General features: G+C 49.6%; 1 protein-coding gene across 1 annotated transcript in view; it reads right to left on the bottom strand.

Moving 5' to 3' along the window:
• LOC147710516 (ectonucleoside triphosphate diphosphohydrolase 8-like) overlaps positions 1–17,898 on the bottom strand; it is a 615,095-nt gene that overhangs the window by 429,038 nt on the left and 168,159 nt on the right. The gene's annotated exons all lie outside the window — the stretch shown is intronic.

Raw genomic sequence — 17,898 nt, 5'->3', positions numbered from 1 at the left:
ATCCTGTAACACCTGTTTGCTACCTTTCACATCGTGATTGCTTCCTGACTTGCACACGTGCCACCAATGCTTACGTAACTATAGTTCTTGTGTTTGGCTGGCTGCCATTGTAATGCAGTCCTATACCTCTACTTGTTCATTGTACGCTTTTGTAACTTGCACCCTTGCCACATATTCCTCCTATAATGCACCGTTAAATAAATCGTGTTAGAAATGAAAGGTGTGCACTATATTGTTCCCGTGTAACAGTTCTGTCCTTATTGTGAAGCGCTTTGACACCCTCGGGTAGAGTACGCGCTAAATAAAGGCAAAATTAGGAGTGAATACGAGATTGAGAAGTGCAGCGGGCTTCGTAGCGTAATGAAGCCTCGAACCCAGTTCCTCCGCATAACTGAAAATCGTGCATAACGTGGAACCACCAGCGACTCACTGGTAGATGCAGGCCCAGGGGAACACGTGGGCCCATGACAGTACACTACACTACGGAAATAACACCTTGCAAAATAGTCCACCCAGTCCCTAATTAACTGTGGCACCTCCCCGTCGCACATTTGCCAACAAATAATGCATGCAGCGGATGTATGACGTTACAACGCATACTTTTACCACGCATGCCTTTACAACGCGTTTTTTACAACGAAAACCTTTACAACGCATAGTGCTTTGGGGTGCTGGATAGTGAATAGTTTAATTTACTATTCCAACTCCAGTCCCCGTGGACACTAGGGAAGGAGTTGGATAGTAAATTAAACTTATTCCCTATCCTAGAGCGCCCCCCAGCGCAATGCTTTGTAATGGTTTTCGTTGTAAATACCGCGTTGTAAAGGCACGGCGTTGTAAAAGTTGCGTCGTAAAGGATGTTTCCCGCATGCAGCATGTGACCGTGCCTTACTCCAACACTCGTGAGGCAAGTACCAGCGCCCGCCCTGACAGTGGAGGGGCTATATCCAGGGCGGTGAGACGGCGAACCGGAGCTTCGGGGAAGATCAAGTTGACATAACTTGGCACAAGGAACATGCCATACATAAACAAGGACGAAACCACTCAATCTAGCATCACTATCGCTCTTACACCATTTGTCGCCCGATCCATGAACCCGTCCAGCACTAAAATTAACTATGGTAACGTATACTCATGCCTTAATGAGATACATGCCTTTGTTTCAGTGAAACCTGTAACGTACACACACCTTGTCCTTTGCACCCATCTGAGGGCGTAATCAAAAAACTCCACAAAAGAACAACAACTTCCTACCAGAATCATAGGGACGCTGGCACTACCTACAGGAAGATAGTTGGTACCTACAAATGCGATACGGTCCCCGTGGACCTGATGCAAACTACGGGGCAGGGCAAGTCCAGACGCCCGTGGAGGACGCAGCCCAGGCCAACAACCCTATTGGCCTACGGCAGAGCGCGGTGACCCTGAGCTAACATGGACTCTTGTGAGGCCCATGGCGGTGTGGCAACGGAGGGCGGAGAGCCTGTGTCACAGTGCCCTCACGTGCCAGGCCAAGAGGCCCCCACACCAGCCTCACAAAGCATGGCCTAGTGTGCACACGCCACAAGGGGTCTTAAGTTGAGGCTCGCTATACGCTCAGCCAGTCGCCTATAAGCCGTGTCACCACCAATGATCACGCACCATAAAGAGACTTGTTTCCACTAAAGCGCGATTCCAGTCTGGCCTGCCCAGGGCATAGCTGGCAATCGAGATGTTCCTAGAGCGCCCTAGAGGGTACAAAACAATAGGCACTAGCTGCGCATAATCAGCGAGTCTTTTCATACTACCAATCACTCCCGATTTAAAAAGCACTCAAGCCTAAACCGTTGATGCCATCATATACACGGAGTTACCACACAGAGTCTCAAAACCTGCGAAAATCTGAAAATTTAGAGAATCGTCATGAGGGCAAAATCCCCAGTCAAATGCCCCCCCTCATTGTGGGGAAAGCCGAGACAGAAAATTCCCATTCCAGAGATCAAACAAAATTTGCATAGATTCCACCGAATTGATACAACAGAGAAGTAAGGGAGCCAGTAATAATCCTAATGTTCCTGTATATATAGAGCACACCACCTTGCTGACTTGCACCAAACCCCTAGCAAGAAGGCCGCAGTATCCCCCATTCCTATAAAAAAAACACCTATGGAATGAAACCTCATTGTGAGAGCAATGCGTTCCCTCTACCACTAGCAACCGGGCCCCTAAACTCCCAGACGGCATACTTAGCCTGCTGCAATATTAACAGTGCAGGTCGGGGGTGGGCCCTGTCTCGTATACTTGTTTACAGTAAAGAAGGCTGCCTGCTGTGGAGCCAATCAACTGCAGACACGCACGCTGCCACCCCACGGTGCCACGGTAAGCAATAACTACGCTCTCAAGCTGCCTTTTTATATTTAATGCATTTTTAAATAGCGCAAACATTACCCGAAGGTGACAGAGCGCCTCACCTAGGAACCAGTTGCGATACATACGAATTTAGGATTACATGAGTTACCTAAAATAGAACTGAAAACTTGCAAATTACAAGATGTAGTCATACAACGACCGCCGTGAAGACAAAGCAGCAGGCATCCAAACTGCAAAGAAAAGGTGCGAATAAACTCCTGAGGGACCTGCAGGCACGCCGCCCAGCATGAGGCCGGGCTTGGCAGAGATCCTGTGCACCCTTGCACAGCCATGCCGTGAGCGAGATGCGGCCGGGGGAGCTCCCCGGCACCTCTGTGAAGAGTGGCCCGTTGCGCCTCCGATCCCCGCGCCAGTCTGTTTGTTATGTCCCCACATACCACAAATTCTGCCAACAAAGAGTCATACTGCGCCTGGACGAACTCAGACCCGGAGTGCCTCGTGAAGTCTCAACCCGCCACCTACTCCTCTTGCCCCTTCCACCCGCATTCCGACTACATGAAATAAACAAGCATTGGAAATGCAATAGGTCTCGCAGCATTAGAGTTAGTGCTTTTAGAATTGTTTATGGGTTTTTTTGTAAATCTTTAGCATTTTTGTTTCCTGTAGCCAATGCTAAAGAATTAAAAAAAAAAGCCATAAACATTTCTAAAAGCTCTAACTCAAATGCTCCGAGACCTATTGCACTGTGTGAGGGTGAGGGGTTGAGGGTGAGTGAGGGTGAGTGAGGGTGGGTGAGGGTGAGTGAGGGTGAGTGAGGGGTTGAGGGTGAGTGGGGGTGAGGGGTTGAGGGTGAGTGAGAGTGAGGGTGAGTGAGGGTGAGTGAGGGTGAGTGAGAGTGAGGGTGAGTGAGAGTGAGTGAGGGTGAGGGTGAGTGAGGGTGAGGGTGAGTGAGGGTGAGTGAGGGTGAGGGTGAGGGTGGGTGAGGGTGAGTGAGGGTGAGGGTGAGTGAGGGTGGGTGAGGGTGAGGGTGAGTGAGGGTGAGTGAGGGTGAGGGTGAGTGAGGGTGAGGGGTTGATGTTGAGGGGTTGAGGGTGAGAGGGTGAGTGAGGGGTTGAGGGTGAGTGAGGGTGAGGGTGAGTTAGGGTGAGGGGTTGAGGGTGAGGGGTTGAGGGTGAGTGAGGGTGAGGGGTTGAGGGTGGGTGAGGGGTTGAGGGTGGGTGAGGGGTTGAGGGTGAGTGAGGTGAGGGGTTGAGGGTGAGTGAGGGTGAGGGTGAGTGAGGGTGAGGGTGAGTGAGGGTGAGGGGTTGAGGGTGAGTGAGGGTGAGTGAGGTGAGGGGTTGAGGGTGAGTGAGGGTGAGTGAAGGTGAGTGAGGGTGAGTGAGGTGAGGGGTTGAGGGTGAGTGAGGGTGAGTGAGGGTGAGTGAGGGTGAGTGAGGTGAGGGGTTGAGGGTGAGTGAGGGTGAGTGAGGGTGAGTGAGGGTGAGTGAGGGGTTGAGGGTGAGTGAGGGTGAGTGAGGGTGAGTGAGGGTGAGTGAGTGTGGGGTTGAGGGTGAGTGAGTGAGGGGTTGAGGGTGAGTGAGGGTGAGTGAGGGGTTGAGGGTGAGTGAGGGTGAGTGAGGGTGAGTGAGGGTGGGTGAGGGTGGGTGAGTGAGGGTGAGTGGGGGTGAGTGGGGGTGAGTGGGGGTGAGTGAGGGTGAGTGAGGGTGAGTGGGGGTGAGTGAGGGTGAGTGAGGGTGAGTGAGGGTGAGTGAGGGTGGGTGAGTGAGTGTGAGTGAGGGTGAGTGGGGGTGAGTGAGGGTGAGTGAGGGTGAGTGAGGGTGAGTGAGGGTGGGTGAGTGAGGGTGACTGAGGGTGACTGAGGGTGAGTGAGGTGAGGGGTTGAGGGTGAGTGAGGGTGAGTGAGGGTGAGGGGTTGAGGGTGAGTGAGGGTGAGTGAGGGTGAGGGGTTGAGGGTGAGTGAGGGTGAGTGAGGGTGAGTGAGGGTGAGGGGTTGAGGGTGAGGGGTTGAGGGTGAGGGGTTGAGGGTGAGGGGTTGAGGGTGAGGGGTTGAGGGTGAGGGGTTGAGGGTGAGGGGTTGAGGGTGAGGGGTTGGGGTTGAGGGGTTGGGGTTGAGGGGTTGAGGGTGAGGGGTTGAGGGTGAGGGACTGACTGCTGGCATCTGGCGAGAAAACTCTATGCAGCGGCAAAACAGCCTGAGCAGACCCAGCGGTGGCCATATCCAACGAAGGAGCGCACTGGCGGCGACGTCCTGCTTCAGGCTGGCTCTCCCAGGATGGTAGCCTGGTGCAGTGCAGTCCTATTGTGTTGCACCTCCGCCTCTGTCTAATCCCCGTTCTGCTATCTTGGAGCGAATGGCAGCATGTGAGGCCACCGGGCTAGATGACCGAAGGTCATGGCTCACCTGAGTTGCATGAGGGAGCTTACAGGCCGGAGAGAAATCGTGGCGCCTTTGGACTGGACTCAGCAGCCTCGACACTTGGGGAGGGGCAGAGGCAGCGAGTACACACTTTGGGGAGGATCCCCTTACTAACAGAGCACAGCAGAGGACGTGGTGCGGGCCGCTGCTCGGGCCCCCGTATACCAGAGCTGAACAGTGAGCACACACGGACGCTAGGAAGTGAGGCCAGAGATAATACGCCGGTGCCACAGCCGGACGTTGCCCAGATTAGATTACACCTCTCTGCTGGCGCCAATCAAGAATGCAATCTAAAAAAAACAAGCGAAAGGATCGGAGACACGGCGGGTAAAATAAACAAAAAAAGAAGCCGGAGGGAAGAGAGGGGAGGGGGGAGGAGAAATGCGACACGGCGGGAAGGGGAGGGGGCGGTGCGGGTCAAATAAACAAACAAGCCGGAGGGAAGAGAGGGGAGGGGGGAGGAGAAATGCGACACGGCGGGAAGGGGAGGGGGCGGAACGGGGGAGGGGGCGGAGAGGGGAGAGGTGCGACACGGCAGGCAGGCAGGGGAGGAGAGGAGGAGGGGGGAGGAGAGTAGGGGAGGCACGGCCTAGCGGCCGTGCAATCAAGTAGTGAGGGGGCGGAGCTGGGGGAGGCTGTGGAAGAGAGTAGGCAAGGCGACACGGCGGGAGGGGGCGGAGCGGGTAAACAAAGACGGACATGCACGCGCCCGTGACTTTTAAGGTCAATGCGCATGCGCATAAGCTTAATGCGCATGCGCATTGACCTTAAAAGTCACGGGCACTGCAAGGAATCGCCACGATTCCTTGCAGTGTGGATAAAGAGTGGATAACTCGCAATACTCTCGCCTTGCTCGATGCGCATGCGCATCGACAGGCGAGACCTAACGATGTTGTACCAGCAGGGACCTCAAATACAGATCAGGCCAGTTGGAATCTGACAAGAAGGTGGCAAAGCTGTGTCAACCCACAGAAAAGACATGGTACGTCCCGGACATTGCTTCCGGACATAATGGTGTTGATTGCCCACCCACTTCCATAGTGATAAACGGGAGTTGGACAAGCTCGGGGCTGGGAGAGCATATGCTGGCACATATACAGGGGGCCAAGCCGCTGTTCCCCACGCTCGCCAAAAGCACTCGCCCTTACCAGCCCCTGGCACAGTCAGCCACACACCCGGCCCTCCAGGCCTCGCACAACCCTCATCGCCCTAGGGCCATTCCCACAAAATTTTATATCCCGACAGGCTCGAGCAGAGCCCCAAAAAGAGGCCCTGCGACCACCCCCTCCCTGAGTGAAGCTGCAGCCAGGATTTCCACAACCCAGCGGTCCCACAGGCCTCCGACAAACGCGGGCCCGAAAAGCGTGGGGAGTAGCGACTGACAGAACATCTGGTCTCCCCCCAACCCGAAAGCGGAACAATCAGTCCAACACCTTCCCCCAAGAGGGGGCAACACCCCACAAGACAAACCACCGGAAGGAAACCGCAATCCAACGTCAGACCAGGCCTCTGGACGAGCTACCAGAGGCATACAAACAGTGTCAGGGTGAGGGGACAAAGAGGCCGCAAGGTGGGCGGGGGAGGAATATATACCTCTCCCCGCCCACCACCATGGCCGGAAGTGACATTCAGGACCCTGTTAGGGTTGTGGAAACACTGGGCTGCCCCGTGTGCCATCTTGTGGCACTAAGGGGGCCGCCCTCTTATGAGTGTCCCCTGCGGGGACGTGTCGGTCAGCCCACATGCAATAGGTCTCGCATTTACGAGAGTTTAATCTATTGGCATTGTAAATGACAATGCCTTGTACCTACATTTTTTAAACCAAAACATAAAGAAAAGTCATTGTCATTTACAATGCCAAGAGCTCAAACTCGCTTAAATGCAAGACCAATTGCAAATGCTGTGAACGAAGGGGCAAGATCAAGGGCTTGCTTGTGTCTGTCCAGAGAGACCACAGCTTGCTCCCACCCGACTGCTTCAGGCAGTGGCCAGGACTATGCATTGCTGCCTGTCACAGCACCAGCCCCTGCATGTTCTCAGAAAGGCCCGGAAATATCAGTTCAGAGCTTTTGGATATGATAATTCCAGCCAAAAACACTTATAATTGCGAATTGCATTATTTCTTCTGGCGAAAACGTGCAGGTGAAATAACACAACTTGTAATGAGTGCCAAAGGGTCTTTTGCCATAACACCATTGTCCCACGAGATGAGCCTGTGAAGAAGGGGGTCAGCGTTCAGAGTTTTGTTTCTAGCTGCGTTAACACTGTCACAGAATATGGAAACCGTCACAGCTTCCTTTGTGAGTCTCTGGAAATAAGCATGCTAATGCAACTGTATGGGAAATGCATAAAATAAAATCAGTTCCAGGGAGTATTTTTCACACCATGTTGATATAGTTCCATTTGAATGTAAAAAAAATTACAATATATTGAGGGGTGAAACTGTCATTCGATCTTCAAGGTTCATTAAAGACCATTATAAAGCTCTCAAAGCCCCCAGGAGGACGGTTAAAGCACCATTAGTACAGTGGCCACAAGTGAACGTGAGGAGAGGACAGAAAACGTGAATGGACATAAAACAATCAGCTGCTGGAGACAAACGGTACGATTGGTCACTTTTTTTTTATTTCTGTAATTTATTATTGTAGAAAAATATATATTTACATGGAGCATAAAATATACATGGGTGGAGGAAGAGGGAAAAAAAAGAAAAAGGGGTGAAAGAGAAATAAGGGGGAGAGAAGAAAAAAGAAAAAACGCCCGGGGGGGGGGGGAGTTCGCTACCAGCTTCCAGTCTTATTGGGGTTAGTTGGATTGCTAGTCTTTCAAGTTCTGCTTGACGATGGTGTCCTCCGCCCCTTTGTGTTGCGTGGTTGTCATCCTTGGTCCCACACCCCAGAGGATAGAGAGGATAGAGAAGAAGAGGAAGGAGAAAAGAAAGGAGCGTTGCAGGTTACCTTCCTGTTGTGTGCACAGAGACAAGCGAGGTGCACAGCGTCCACAGACTCTGTGCCTAGCTTCGCCGCCTATGGGGGTTTGTGCGATGATAGGTAGTTGTCTAGGGAACCCCACATATTTGACTGCCTGTGTGTTTTGGGTGAGTGTGTCGCTGTAATGTTGTCAGCCCCTCGTAGGAAGGTGATCCAGTTGAGCCATGCTTTAGGCGTGGCTTTCGCTGTGTCTTTCCAATTGCTTAGAACTGTTTTGACTGCCGCTGTCAGCAGTGGGTCGATGAAGGCCCGGTCTTCTATAGTGGTGATTGATGGGGATGTGAAACCCAGAACCAGGCTGTGGAAGTCTAGGTGTATGGTTACCCCTGTGATATCGTTTATTAGTGTTCCAATTTTGTTCCAGAATTCCCTAACCTTAGAACAGCGGAAGAGTAGGTGTGCTAGGTCTCCCTTCCCCTTGTCGCAATTCCAGCAGGAATCGCTGTCTCGGATTCCCATGGATGCTAGGCGGGCTGGTGTCCAGTATGCCTTATGTACTAGCCAGAATTTAGTCTGGTTAGGAGCTGCCGTTACCTTTTTCCTGGAGGTGGATCTCCATAGCTCGGCTCTCTCGTCCTCACTTAGCTCCCTACCCGCTAGTATTCCCCAAAAATTTGTGACTTTGTCGTTGAGTTTGGTGGATTTGGGGCAAAGGGCCTTGTAAAGGTGTGCAACTTGGTGTCCTAGTATGTTGAGGTTGGCGGCGTACTGTATGAGTGATGGTGTTAGACCGTTGAGGTTTGCCTTTCTTATTGCTACCTTAATCTTCAGAAAGTTGTACAGTTCTATGCTCTGTAGGTTGTGCTCTTCCTTAAGGGTGTCAAAAGTTTGGTACGTGCCTTGTTTCTGAAGGTCGCTGGCAGTGGAGATGCCGTGTCTATACCATGAATGCATGTTCAGAGTCTTATCCCTGTACTTTATTGTGGGGTTGTGCCAAATGGACTCAAATTGACTTTTCCTTATGCTTGGTCCCATTAGTTTGTCAACACTTAAGAGCGCTGTTTTTGTGTTCCTTAGGACGGGGTTGTCCTTGATTGCTGGGTGTCGGGTGGCGGTGAGAAGGGTGATGGGATTCAAACCTTTTAGTAGTCCCCGCTCAAGTGTCAGCCACGCGGGGGTGTATTCCGGTCTCGGGTCGAGCCAGTGGAGCCCCTGTCTGGCTATGCACGCTTTCTGGAATCTTTTGAAATTGGTTATATTAAGGCCTCCCAGGTCTTTGGACAGTCTGAGCTTGTGTAGGCTTAATCCTGGGCTTTTTCCCCCTCCACAGAAAGTTATTCAGCATTTTGTCTAGTCTCTTATGGAAGTCTTCTGTGTTTATTAGTGGCAGCATGCTCAGCATGTAATTAACCATTGGTGTGAGCATCATTTTGATCGCTTCCACTCTCCCCCACCACGTTGTGAATTTGGGAGACCATCCTTCTACTCTATTCTTAATTTTCTGAAGAGTGGCTTGCTCGTTGTGTTCTAGTGTGGCTCTTAGGTCCCGCTCGAAGAGAAGCCCTAAATATTTGATGGGTTTCTGTTGCCATGTAAGGCCGGACGAGCCTAACACCGTTTTTGTTGTGTGGACGTTCAGCGGTTTGCACTCGGATTTGTCCCTGTTTAGTTTGTACCCCGAGACCTGGGCATATTGTTCTATCGTTTCCATCAGCGCTTTGATTGATCTCTCTGGGTCTTCGGTGATTATTTGCACGTCGTCAGCATATGCAGCCAACTTAAAAGTTTCTCCCTCTACAGGTATCCCTGCTATGTCTTTGTTGGTTCTGATCATGTTTAGGAGCGGTTCTATCGCTAGTAGGAACAGGGCTGGTGATAGCGGGCACCCTTGTCTGGTCCCCCGTCCTAGGTGAAGTAGTTCCGATGTACCTCCGTTTACTACCACCCGTGCTTTAGGGTCGTTGTAGAGGGCCAGTACCATTTTCCTATAGTTGGGTCCGAGCCCAAATTTTGCCATGCATTGATCTAGGAATGGCCAGGACACCCTGTCAAACGCTTTCTCGGCGTCTAAGGCTATCATGACTGCTGCATTGCTGCTTTTGGAGGAGTGGTTAATTATGTGGCATAGCAGCCTCGTGTTGTCGTGGGACATGCGGTTTTTAAGGTAGCCTACTTGGGAGCAGTGTATAAGCTTCGGTAGGTATGCATTGAGTCTGGTTGCTAGTATTTTGGCGTAGATTTTGCAATCTACGTTTATGAGTGAGATTGGACTAAAGTTCTTTGCCTGGTTTGTGTCCTTGCCTTCCTTTGGTATTACTATTATGTTTGCTTCCGCCATTGACTGTGTCATGCGTCCATTCTGGACACACTTCGTGAAGACTTCTTTCATCGTGGGTTTGAGAATGTGCAAGTACTGCTTGTAAAAGCCGGCCGTGAAGCCGTCTGGTCCTGGTGTGTTGTTTTTTAGGCTTGCAGTGGCTCTCCCTATTTCCTCCTTCGTTATGGTTAGATCGAGGATGTCTTGTTCCTTGTCTGATAGCGTCGGTGTGGATATGCGTTCTAATAGTTCTTTGCCCCCATCGTCTTTTAGTGTTTCGTCTCTCGTATATGGTCCCTTGTAGAAGTCTCTGAAGACTTCCAAAATCTCTTTGTTTGCAGTCTGGGACTTGTTATGTCTGTCTTTGAAGGCCCCTATCGAGTGCTGTTTCTGTTTCCCCTTGAGGTAGGATGCTAGGTTTTTCCCTGCTTTGTTTGCGGTGCACAGGTTAATAGCTTTGTATTTATTAATCCAGGTCCCTGCTCTTTCACTCGGTATTCTGTTGAGTTCATACTTCCGTTTAGTTAGGCTGGTGAGGGTGTTCTTATCTTCTAGGTTGGCTATGTGGCCGTTCTCTAGGCTTTTAATTTCTTTTTCTAGGTCTGCAATTTTTTTGTTTCTTTCTTTGTTCAGCCTGCCCTTGATTGTCATAACGGTCCCTCTGATGGTGGCTTTTAAGGCATCCCATAGCAGTTCTCTGTCTATGTCAGGGGTGTCGTTAATTGTCATGTACTCTTTTATTGTTGCTTCTATCTCTGCTTTCGCTGAGATGTTGGTGAGCAGATTGTCATCAAAATGCCATCTTCGAGTTGGCTCATCATTGTGCTTCCCTGATAGGGTTAGGCTTATGTGCGAGTGATCTGAGATTGTCCGAGGCCCAATTTCCGTGTGGTCTATGAGGTGGGTGTGTGTTTCTGATATGAGGATGTAATCTATTCTGCTGTAGGAGTTGTGTGGGTTGGAGTAAAAGGTATATTCTCTAGCGTCTGGGTTACTGAGGCGCCATGGGTCCTTCAGGCTGAGTTTGGAGCACAGGTTCTTCAGGATGTTCCCTTTGTGTGTCGCTTGGCTCGGTCTGTGTGGATGCTTGTCAATCGCTGGGTCTAGAACCTGGTTCATATCGCCAGCGACAACAAGAAGGTCGCCTAGTGGTAGGGTGTGTAGTTGTGCTCCCACCCCGTCCCAGAAGGGTCTATCATCAGTGTTTGGGCCGTAGATGTTGGCCACATGAATGATTTCCCCGGCTCTTCTTAAGCTAGTCACTAGAGTTCTCCCCTCGGTGTCTGCCTGTGAGTCCACCACTGTTAGCTTGGAGTTCTTGCTCGTTAGTGTCACCACCCCATTTTTCTTGTTCTGTGCTGGTGACCCTATAACCTCGCCTATCCAGCTGGCTTTGAGGAGCTCTATGTCCTCGGCTTCTAGTCTTGTCTCTTGGAGTACATAGATATTGCTTTTAAGTTTCCTGAGGTGTTCAAGCACTTTCCTTCTTTTCACCGGGCTGTTGAGACCTTTGACGTTTAGGGATACTATCTTAATGTCAGTTGAGAGGTTTGTCTGGTTGTTGTGTGTCATTTGTGTTTCATTGCATCTTGCGATCTGTGTGGCCTTGCTCTGTGTGGATTGCTCTGGCTGCCACTCCCTGGTCCTTGGGTTGCTTGTGGGTGCCTGTGCTTACGCCTGCGCTTGTTGCTCCTAGATGGAAGTGTGGAGGTTATGAACAAAGAGTAGTAGAAGAGATAGTGAAAGAAAGTAACCCCATGTATGTGCTCCCCGCTCCCCCCTGCCTCCCCTGCCCTCCCCTCCCCTCCCACTCCCTTCCTCCCTTACTTGCTGAGTGGGTGTGCGACGACAAAGTTCCTTTGCACCGCATCCTCCCTGAGGTAGAGTTTGTGTTCTTTAGTTGGTAGTTGGTAGAGCGTTGAAAATGGAAAAGGCACAGTCACTCTCATTAGGTCAATTGTTTCGGTTGGTTTCAAACTATTCCTTCACAGTCCTTCACAGTGTTGAGGTAGGTTTAAACGAACTTGTAAACGTGGCTTTTTTGCTTCGCAGTTCTGTACTCTGCCATCCTACTCGCTTGTCTGAACTGAGGTAGATTTTCCCAAGCATGTGAAGCTAATTCTTTCTCTTGGTGGTCATGGATCATATTTCCGTTTGTCACTTGGGAGAAGTTGCTTGCTTGAGGTAGACATGTTGTCCTGTTGCTTGTGGTGCTCCTTACTCCGATTGAGCGGTCACGCCGGGTGAAGCGCTTCTTTTCACTGCACCGGGGCTTTTTGTTTCCATCTCCTCTGCCGGTGGTCCCTGCAGGTACCGTCTCAAGTCTCCCGGGTTTTCAAACAGCATTGTCCTCCATTTGTCCGTGACCTTGAAACGAGCTGGGCCAACGAAGCTGAAACTGGCGCCCCTTTTTCGCAGGGTTTCTCTGAGGGCCAGAAAGCCTTTCTTGGTCTCGACCGTTGGTTTTGAGTAATCTTGGGTCAGCACGATCTTGCCGCCTGCCCATGTTAGGTTCTGATTTTTTCTGGCGAAAGCAAAAATGGCGTCAGTGTGGCTCGCTCTCAGCGGGTTGCATATTATTGACCTTGGTCCTCTGCCCGTCGTTGGTTTCCCTGCCGGCACTCTGTAGGCCTTTTGTACTTCCAACCGCCTTTCGAAGTTGATGCCTGTGAGTTTGGGGATCATTTCCTCAAGCATGGCTACACACGAGCCTACTTTATCCTCTGTCCCCTCTGGCACACCAAGGATCCTTACGTTGCCTCTTCTGGCCCTGTCGTCTTGCTCCGCTAGCTGTCTCTGTATGGCCTTCGTGGCCTTCTGACATTCTGCTATAGCCTTAGTATTCTCCACGGTTGCATCCTCCACAGAGCTTATGCGACCTTCTGCAGCTTCCATTCGGTTGTTGGTGTTGTGGAGATCAGCTCTTATTGCCGCCAACTCAAGTTGCATGTTCTCAACCTTTAGTTTTGTTTCCTTCGCCACCTCGTTCCCTTCATTGATTTTCCTGAGGATGGTCTCTAGGGTGGCTGTTTCGCCTTTGGTCTTCATCGGGGATCCTTGATTGTCTATTTTTGGCTTCTTTTGGTCTCCTACCGTTTTCCCCTCATTGTTTGCCATAGTTCCGATGCCTCTTCGCGACAGAATGTTGCCTAGGCGCCCTCCCTTTTGGGCCGCTGTTGGGGTGCCGGCTAGGGTTGCTTTTGAGGTTAGTGCGGATACCTGAGATCTGTATCTGCTTGGCTCTCTGATGTGTCTTGTTCTGGTCTTGGCTTTTGGACCTGCCAGGGTGTGCTTTGTCTCCTTCGCAGCTTTTTAAGCCGTCCACTTTTGTGCGAGGCTGTGAGTGGCTGTGCGGCTTGTGTTGTGTTGGGTGTTATCCTCTGCTTCCTCGGGTATCCTTGTTAGACACCCCCTGCTTGCCGGTAATGTACCTTGGAGCCTGTGAAGTGGCTCTGATTAACAACAATATTTAAACAAAAGGCCACAGTTTGCTCCGCTCCCACATAGCCGCAAGCGGCACAATCCCCACCAGCCCCACCCCTCCTCCTTACCTGCACTCCTCACGCCCGCTGATTCATGATTGCGCTGCTCTCTTCTTTAAAGAGGCCGGCAGTGCGACTCCTTCTAGCGACGTCCTGTGTGCACGCTCCACGCGAGGTGGTGCGCGCTGACATCAGGGGAGGTGCGCGCATGTGCGCCCTAGAGGGAACGGTGGTCGTCACAGCAGTAATTGTTGTCCCAGAAGCCGTAGCAGTAGGCGGCCCCAGCCTCGCTATCGGCGGTCGCCCTGGGGCAGCTGAAGGCGCTGACCAGCACCATCTCTGCATTGGTGCCATTCATGCACTCCAAGTTCATGGTGCCTGGCGGGGCTCGTCCAGGTGTAGGCAGAGGTGAGAGGTAGGAGGCATGCAGTGCCCCGTCTCCACAAACCGCCAGCAGGATGAGAGGGACGTCAGCAGCCATCAGTGCATGTTCCAGAGCCACAGCAAATTAAGGTGGGAGGCACACAACGAGGGCAGGTGACCAGTCGCGGAACTCAGCGCCAGGCAATGGCAGCTCTTTTACAAGGTGTGCTGCATCGCAAGTCCTACTGCCCTCGCTCCTACCCTCCACCACTGCCAGGCACCTCCCCCCAAACCTGCCTGCCCTGCCGCGATACCAATGGACGTAGCTTCAAAGCGCTTCAGTGCTCCACCTAGCAGAGCACACGGCACTGGCGATGTCACTAGGAGGAGAGTCCTACCTCACGCTCATGCTTTACCTGTACGACAAAAGGGGCAGCGATGAATTACCCCCTAAAGTATGGGACAGTTGAATGCATGACATCGAAAAAGTACACGCCTGTGTAACAACGAAGAAAGGGGCAAGTAGCAATGGGCGGGGTACAAATGACATCATGGCTGTACTAAGGAGAGACTAACAAGCCTCACAATCAATCAGAAGACAGCATTTACAAAGGGCAAAAACACAAGCCAATAAAAAAGATGGGCGGAGAATGGGCAGAGCTTGCATGGAGCTTCCACTCCATACTGAACACTGCATGCCTCGCAAAGTGAGCAGCGCATGCGCGCTGCCGCTATAGGCTCGACCTAAAAAAGTAACGTGCTCAGAAGCAGTTAACTTGTGCTCCTGCTTTAGGCTGGGACAATTCAATTCTACGTTGACTCCTCCCTTAGCATAAGGGCCTTCCAGACAGGATCTAAGTTAAGAACGCATTTAGACTTCACATTGTTACCATGTACAGTGTGCTCAATTGTCATCACAAGGTGAAACGTGAAGTAAAGGTAATACGCATCTATGCAGTATGTTAAAGTGTGAGTTTTTGAGTTGGTCATTACAGAGGTGCTGACATTTTGGGGTGCTGCCTCTTCTTCTTATACCCCTGCAAGGCTTAACATCTGAAAGGATGTAATCTGTAACTGGTTTGACCACCATTGTCTTACCTGGGTCTTTATACACACGGGGCGTTTATTTTTGTACACAAAGACACTATCACTGAGTACCAATACTCCCACATTGCTATCCCAACTGATCAAGACTGCATCATAACAATGGGACACTAAAAACCCTGAAGGCCAATGAAGTGAACAAGACAGGATAGCCACACCACACAGGCAAGATACACACGATAGGACACCAAGTCAGAGCACATTTTAAAATGATGGGAAAAGCGACTTCACGCCTAAAGAACGAGCCCATAGTAGTGAACCAAAATAAACCGGGGAACTTAAGTCTATGTAGTTTTATAATAACCAAAACCAAATTTTTTCAGTAATTGTTTTATTCAAGTACATTTATCTAAACAATTTTAATAGGCATTTGAGAAATAAAATCACATTTGTATTGGTTTTGATTATTATTCCATCAGAGTGAACTTGATGATTTATCGCTTACAACAAAGAATCACTACAAAAAGTATACTTCTCAACACAATATGGTGAGATTACTAAAGTGTCTTCTATCCTAGCATTATTTTTGTGCATAAAACTAAAACTAACAATCTTTTTTGGCATCAGAATTCCGCAGTGGCTTTGCCACAGTAAATGTTGGTTACAAGCAGTACCACATAGGAATGGGGAACCTGCCAACATAAGGTGTTGACTGGTATGGTTTTGTGGATCACACCTAAAATGAAAAAACAGTACCTTATCTAGGAGAGGGGGTGGCAAAGTGGAGGCTTATTGCTTGACGTACAAAGCTCTTTTGCAGCCCCAAACTATGTGATTTGCAAACTAACAGGGTTAGCAACAGCAAAATAACTTGTCGTTTGGTACAGAAGGGCTTTTAAGAGTTGGAAATGTCTTTCTGACCCGTAAAGAGATTTTGTAACCCTTTTTGAATCACAAATATAAAAAGTTGTTTGTGGCCTCATGTGGAGCAGGCAGTGCTCCAGAGGAAGACTACCTAATCCCCCCAAAAGCCTTCCGAAATTGGAAACATTTGATAAATGCAAGGCAGAGCTTCTATCCCTGCATGCACTGCATGTCATTTGTGGTCCGCCTGCCTAAATAATATTTATTAGGCAGAATAGACAATTTGCAAAGCAATCTGTTAATTAGTACAAACGCTGTATCACAAATTGCATTCCCTTTTGCAAGCCAGTTTATGTTCTTGCACATCCCTGGTTTGCTAGAGGTAATAAACATCTGCCCATTTGTTACTAATGGGCAGATGTATTTGTGCATCATAAGAGGAAAGGGTTGAATAATAAAAAGTTCGTAAGACATCCTTTAAGGGCAATTTTCACATTGCCATTGTAATTTCTTCTCAGGAGATGCAGTGATTTACTAAATAACACTGCCTCATTTCTCACGGATATATAAGAGTGGCCAGACAGGTGGAGGGGCAGGGATCCACTAAATTGCTATTTAAAAAAATAGTTTTGGAGACATCTTACCTATTATGTTTTAGACAATATTGTGGAAAAGTTGCAGAAAAAGTATAAATGTTTCATTAGTTTTGCATTTTAGGATCCTTGCTAAAATTTACAGAAAAGTACAATAATCATTAACAAAGCTAATTTTCTGTGTGCAGAGCATAAGTACATTTTTCTCATCCACCAACGGTGGCTTTAAAATGCTCTTTGTTTTCGTTTCAAAATGTGACATAGCATTTCAGTTTTGAATTTCGCTCAGAACTGCAGCTGATGTTTGGGCTTTATCATATGTGTTTGTCCTGCCTGTCTAAATGTACCCCTGCTCAGCCGGAATGCAGTGATTTGTTGTAGAAAGTGCTGAGCTACGGAATGTTTCCAAAATGGTGTTTGGGTCAGTTACTATGTGCGGTGGAACCCCACGGTTGTCTCCGCCTGGTGGAACATCTATGCTATCAGTTCTCTAACCTGTATTCAAGAAAGACGAGCCTGCTTTTGTTCACCCAAGGTCAGTCTACTTCTTATTGAGTTGGGCATCTTCCAGTTGTACCTTTGGCAATGAGATGTGCTCACCAGTGTTGATGAAGGTCTGCGTCATTTTCAATGGACTCTCTTAGGCTTTCTCTAAAGGGCGAGGGAGTTGGGAAATTTAAGCAAATAAGAGGAGAGGAACCTACCTAGTGCAAGTATGTGTGAGGAATCTGCTTTGGACACTCCAGTGGCAACTTTAGCGCCTGGGCTGAGGAGTCGGCTTTTCATATGAAAAGCATGTCTGCTGGCCCAATAGCATGCTGAGCCCCGGACTCTGCTTCACCTGCCACGACAATCCTAGCTCTGTATGAGTAGCAGTGGCTTGTGAAAAAGTTTGTTACTAGACTTCAGGGGCCTGAAGACGACATGCCCTACTGCTTCCGAGGACGCTCTTCTGGCATTAGGTACTACTGTGCAGAAGCCTAGTGTGGAGATAGGACTTTGTGCTGAAATGCTATTTTCCTATGTTAAGGGCACTCTGCTATACACTTGTAATTTTCCTTATCCATTTGCAGGATACTGATTCCAAAACGAGATGTGGGTACCTCCTACTCAGAAGCATGTGGCCAGTTCCAGGCTTTCATGGTAGTGTTTAGTACTTAGCAAATGCTGCACTTGTACTGATTGATGAGTGCCAAAGGTAGGCAGCTCCGACATTTTTCATTCCAAGAGGTTGTTTAAGGGGAATGCAAAACTGCAAGTCAGTGTTCCTGTTTGTTTGCAAAGTGGAGTGTGTTCTGTGTGTATGTAACTCGGGCGAACACAAGCTGTTCTCAGGAGGCAGGCCCTTTCTTGGTTTCGGTGCTTGTACTTGCAAAAGAGAAGCTAGGTCTTGGTAGATGGAGCGTTCACAAAGTATGTGAGCGAGGTATCCACTTTTTGTTCGGACAGAGTGCCTGATGGTTATTTGCAGTATTCAGAGGCGATTTCCACTGTTTGCACTGTTTTCTATGTTTCCGTAACTCAGTCATTTCATCAGGGT

This window comes from Lissotriton vulgaris, chromosome 5, assembly GCF_964263255.1.
Source record: "Lissotriton vulgaris chromosome 5, aLisVul1.2, whole genome shotgun sequence".
Taxonomy (NCBI): Eukaryota; Metazoa; Chordata; class Amphibia; order Caudata; family Salamandridae; genus Lissotriton; species Lissotriton vulgaris.
The sequence above is the reverse complement of the archived record's forward strand: the minus strand, read 5'-3'. Positions and strand labels throughout refer to the sequence as shown.